A 6,253-nucleotide genomic window follows, 5' to 3' on the forward strand; every position below is an offset into this window, starting at 1 on the left:
CAACAATGGAGGTCTGGATTTGGAGTGCCTTTCTGTTCACCTTAAATTCCTGGAAAATCACACTATAGTCATATGACCCAACTTTTAGAGATGAGTCCTTCAAAATGAGTCAAAATGAGACTGAATCTGTGTGGCCTCCACATGGATAGGCAGACCTTCCATAAAACGCTCTGGGCATGCTCCTGATGAGCTGTTTGCGGATAAATTCCGGAGAAAGGAGGCCTCCTCCCAGACCTGCGTACTAAAGCATCCGCAGGACCAAATCCTGAAAGTCTGTGGAGCAAGCCCATGTAATGCTGGATGGAGCAGTCTCCTGGGGATCTCCTCCCAACATGATCTGGAGCCCTAGCCTTAACAGGATTCAGGTCTGGAGAACTGGAGTAATATGCATCAATTTGCCTTCCTCTTGCAGGAACTGCTGACACACCGTGTTTAGCCACATGAGGTCTAGCATTGACTTGCTTTAGGAGGAACCCAGGCCAACCGCAGTAGCAATCTTGGTCTCAAAGGGATGAATCTGAGGATCAAACCATCTACAGAGACAAACTAATTTTTCAGTCAGGCTAAACCAGGTCAGAAATGGAGGGCTGTGGGTTTCCACTCCCAAAAAATGCCACCCCACACCATGACTGCACCCACCGTCAAACCGGGACATGCTGAGGATGGTCTGATGCCATTAAAACGTTTTACCACCTTCACAACTGCAGTCTCAGTGCTATGATGTGCTCAGTGACTGAACCTTTTTTCATCTGTTGGTCTTCAGGAAGGCAGTGAGTTGCTGCGCAACACCCTTTTCTAAACATTTTGCGAGGAATGGAAGATGGCCAAACGTCCTGCACGGTGTTGGGCTGTAAGCACAACCCCCACCTTTGGATGTCGGGCCCTCATCCCACCCTCATGGAGTCTGTTTCTGACCGTTTGAGCAGACATATGCACATTTGTGGCCTGCTGGAGGTCATTTTTCAGGGCTCTGGCAGTGCTCCTCCTGCTCCTCCTTGCACAAAGGTGGAGGTAGCGGTCCTGCTGCTGGGTTGTTGCCCTCCTACGGCCTCCTCCACATCTCCTGATGTGCTGGCCTGTCTCCTGGTAGCTTCCATGCCAATTCTTATCACCCATCGATGTCAGATCACCTGTTGTTCCCCTTTGGGAATAACAACATCACAAGCTACTGTCAGTGTGTGTAGATAATTAGCAGAAGGCATGTTGTAGATGTTTATTCAGTGTAGCAATAAGTCACCTTTTGTCTCCCAGACTCAGCAGTGTCAGACAGCTCCCATCAGAACAGAATGTTCAACAAAGATCAAGATCTCATCTAAACAAAAGAGACTATTTGATCATCAGTTTTATGACCTTTTATTGTCTTGGGACTGAGTCCTTTGTAGTTGATCCTTCTAAAGGAGAGCAGTGGTGTTGACCTGATCTGACTCCTAAATGGCACCCTGTTCCCTACAGTGGTTCCTCCATTAAAAGTTGTGTCATACTGTGGCACACCTTGCATGCTGCTGGAGCATTCTGTGGCACGTCATTAAATTGTCAGCCATTTTTTCTGTTACGGTAAGTTATTTCTTGTTTGACCACCAGAGGGCATCTTTGAGAAGCGTTTTATAGTATTCCCTATTGGAATTACCAGAGACTTTAAAACCTTTTTTGTATTAACTTTTTTTATGGCTGCAGGGGGCAGTATTGAGTAGCTTGGATAAAAAGGTGCCCATTGTAAACAGCCAGCTCCTCAGTCTCAGTTGCTAGTATAAACTAGTTACAAAACTGTTACAGGAGGATTCTACATTGTTTGCCTTCATTAGACAACTTTGTTCCAATATTTCTGTAAATCAGTCATGTTTATTCCCGTAGTAATTTGTTATGGATCCATAACTAAAACAACCATCAGCATTTTGAAACAATATTTTTTATCATAATTCTTTTAACGAAATGTGTATTTGTTTTTTAGGCTACTGTGCAGTCTACAATACATACTGTAGTAAACATGGGAAAGTGCCTAATTCCTTATATAAGGCAGAGCAGGCCATGTCTATAAGGCAGAGCAGGCCATACAGAATGCGGGACACGTGAGAGACCTGTTGTATTTCATAGTTGTGATGTCTTCACTATTATTCTACAATATAGGAAATAGTAAAAATACAGATGTTCGACTGGTACTTGATTAATTAATTTAATTAATATGATTACATTTACATTTAAGTCATTTAGCAGACGCTCTTATCCAGATGGTGTTTCTATTCCATGAAAAATGAAAAACCCTCTGGGTTTCTGTTAGGATGGAAAGGAAAATATGGCACTGTACAACGTGGCGGTCAGCAGGTATATAGCTAAAGAATCCATGTGTCATGAGGACAAGAGGCCTGGGGTCCAAATCCCCAACGGGGTTGAAGAGTCCCCATGCTTGTCAGAGTCCCCATGCTCGTCAGAGTCCCCATGCTTGTCTCAGAGCAGCTCAAAATGGTGCTAAAATAGTTGTAGGCTTTTGCTTCTAACTTTTTAGTTTTTCATTTTTTTTATTTCACCTTTATTTAACCTGGTAGGCCAGTTGAGAACAAGTTTTCATTTAAAACTTTGACCTGGCCAAGATAAAGCAAAGCAGTGCAACAAAAACAACAACACAGAGTTACACATGGAATAAACAAACAGTCAATAACACAATAGAAACACATCTATTTACAGTGTGTGCAAATTATGTAAGATTAGGGAGGTATGGCAATAAATAGGACGTAGTGGTGAAGTAATTACAGTTTAGCAATTAAACACTGGAGTGATAGATGTGCAAGTTGAGATACTGGGGCGGCAGGGTAGCCTAGTGGTTAAAGCGTTGGACTAGTAATCAAAACAAAATATGTTGTTCTGCCCCTGAACAGGCAGTTAACCCACTGTTCCTAGGCCGTCATTGAAAATAAGACTTGTTCTTAACTGACCTGCCTAGTTAAATAAAGGTAAAAAAATAAAAAATACTAGTGTGTGTAACAGTATAACGTTAGACCGCAGAGCAAGGGGAACCACTACTTCAAGGTCTCAGAGCAAGTGACGTCACCGATTGAAACACTATTTAGCGCGCACTACCGCTAACTAGCTAGCCATTTCACATCCGTTACATGTGCAAAGAAGCAAAACAGAAATAACAATATGGGGATGAGGTAGTTGGATGGGCTATATACAGATGGGCTATGTGCAGGTGCAATGATCTGTGAGCTGCTCTAACAGCTGATGCTTAAAGTTAGTGACGGAGATATGAGTCTCCAGCTTCAGTGATTTTTGTAGTTCGTTCCAGTCATTGGCAGCAGAGAACTGGAAGGAAAGGTTGGCCAAAGGAGGAATTGGCTTAAGGGGTGACCAGTGAAATATACCTGCTGGAGTGTGTGCTACAGGTGGGTGCTGCTATGGTGACCAGTGAGCTGAGATAAGGTGGGGCTTTACCTAGCAAAGACTTATAGATGACCTGGAGCCAGTGGGTTTGGTGACAAGTATGAAGCGAGAGCCAGCCAACGAGAGCATACAGGTCACAGTGGTGGGTAGTATATGGGGCTTTGGTGACAAAACGGATGGCACTATGATAGCCTGCATCCAATTTGCTGAGTAGAGTATTGGAGGACATCGCCAAAGTCAAGGACCGGTAGGATGGTCAGTTTTACGAGGGTATGTTTGGCAGGATGAGCAAAATAGAAAGCAGATTCTAGATTTAATTTTGGATTGGAGATGCTTAATGTGAGTACGGAAGGAGAGTTTACATTCTAACCAGACACCTAGGTATTTGTAGTTGTCCACATATTCTAAGTCAGAAGTGTCCAGAGTATTGATGCTGGACGGGAGGGCAGGTGCGGGCAGCGATCGTTTGAAGAGCATGCACTTAGTTTAAACTTGCATTTTAAGAGCAGTAAGAGGTCACGGAAGGAGAGTTGTATGGCATTGAAGCTCTTCTGGAGGTTAGTTAACACAGTGTCCAAAGAAGGGCCAGAAGTATTCAGAATGGTGTCGTCTGCGTAGAATGGATCAGAGAATCACCAGCAGCAAGAGAGACATCATTGATGTATACAGAGAAGAGAGTCGGTCCAAGAATTGAACTCTGTTGCACCCCCGTAGAGACTGTATTAGACTATATTAATATATTAATATCTAAGGGGCATTTTCCTTACATTTAGAGGATTGGAGGACTCTATTAATATCTAAAGGGCATTTTCCATTAGGATCTGTGGGAATATCTAATATCTATATAATTCTAAATGAATTAATAATCCAAATCAAATCAAATCAAATTGTATTTGTCACATACACATGGTTAGCAGATGTTAGTGCGAGTGTAGCGAAATGCTTGTGCGTCTAGTTCCAACAATGCAGTAATAACCAACAAGTAATCTAGCTAACAATTCCAAAACTACTACCTTATAGACACAAGTGGAAGGGGATAAAGAATATGTACATAAAGATATATGAATGAGTGATGGTACAGAGTGGCATAGGCAAGATACAGTAGATGGTATTGAGTGCAGTATATACATATGAGATGAGTATGTAAACAAAGTGGCATAGTTAAAGTGGCTAGTGATACATGTATTAAATAAGGATGCAGTAGATGATATAGAGTACAGTATATACGTATACATATGAGATGAATAATGTAGGGAACATTATATTAGGTAGCATTGTTTAAAGTGGCTAGTGATATATTCATTTCCCATCAATTCCCATTATTAAAGTGGCTGGAGTTGACTCAATGTTAGTGGTGGCTGTTTAACAGTCTGATGGCCTTGAGATAGAAGCTGTTTTTCAGTCTCTCGGTCCCAGCTTTGATGCACCTGTACTGACCTCGCCTTCTGGATGATAGCGGGGTGAACAGGCAGTGGCTCGGGTGGTTGCTGTCCTTGATGATCTTTATGGCCTTCCTGTGACATCGGGTGGTGTAGGTGTCCTGGAGGGCAGGTAGTTTGCCCCCGGTGATGCGTTGTGCAGACCTCACTACCCTCTGGAGAGCCTTACGGTTGTGGGCGGAGCAGTTGCCGTACCAGGCGGTGATACAGCCCGACAGGATGCTCTCGATTGTGCATCTGTAGAAGTTTGTGAGTGCTTTTGAAGCACCTTCTTCACGATGCTGTCTGTGTGGGTGGACCAATTCAGTTTGTCTGTGATGTGTACGCCGAGGAACTTAAAACTTACTACCCTCTCCACTACTGTTCCATCGATGTGGATAGGGGGGTGTTCCCTCTGCTGTTTCCTGAAGTCCACAATCATCTCCTTAGTTTTGTTGACGTTGAGTGTGAGGTTATTTTCCTGACACCACACTCCGAGGGCCCTCACCTCCTCCCTGTAGGCCGTCTCATCTTTGTTGGTAATCAAGCCTACCACTGTTGTGTCGTCCGCAAACTTGATGATTGAGTTGGAGGCGTGCGTGGCCACGCAGTCGTGGGTGAACAGGGAGTACAGGAGAGGGCTCAGAACGCACCCTTGTGGGGCCCCAGTGTTGAGGATCAGCGGGGTGGAGATGTTGTTGCCTACCCTCACCACCTGGGGGCGGCCCATTAGGAAGTCCAGTACCCAGTTGCACAGGGCGGGGTTGAGACCCAGGGTCTCGAGCTTGATGACGAGCTTGGAGGGCACTATGGTGTTAAATGCCGAGCTGTAGTCGATGAACAGCATTCTCACGTAGGTATTCCTCTTGTCCAGATGGGTTAGGGCAGTGTGCAGTGTGGTTGAGATTGCATCGTCTGTGGACCTATTTGGGCGGTAAGCAAATTGGAGTGGGTCTAGGGTGTCAGGTAGGGTGGAGGTGATATGGTCCTTGACTAGTCTCTCAAAGCACTTCATGATGACGGAAGTGAGTGCTACGGGGCGGTAGTCGTTTAGCTCAGTTACCTTAGCTTTCTTGGGAACAGGAACAATGGTGGCCCTCTTGAAGCATGTGGGAACAACAGACTGGGATAGGGATTGATTGAATATGCCCGTAAACACACCAGCCAGCTGGTCTGCCCGGCTGGGGATGCCGTCTGGGCCTGCAGCCTTGCGAGGGTTGACACGTTTAAATGTTTTCCTCACGTCGGCTGCAGTGAAGGAGAGTCCACATGTTTTAGTTGCGGGCCGTGTCAGTGGCACTGTATTGTCCTCAAAGCGGGCAAAAAAGTTAGTTAGTCTACTGGGAGCAAGACATCCTGGTCCGTGACTGGGCTGGTTTTCTTTTTGTAATCCGTGATTGACTGTAGACCCTGCCACATACCTCTTGTGTCTGAGCAGTTGAATTGCGATTCTACTTTGT

The sequence above is a fragment of the Oncorhynchus nerka genome, unplaced genomic scaffold (assembly GCF_034236695.1).
Source record: "Oncorhynchus nerka isolate Pitt River unplaced genomic scaffold, Oner_Uvic_2.0 unplaced_scaffold_1642, whole genome shotgun sequence".
Classification (NCBI taxonomy): domain Eukaryota; kingdom Metazoa; phylum Chordata; class Actinopteri; order Salmoniformes; family Salmonidae; genus Oncorhynchus; species Oncorhynchus nerka.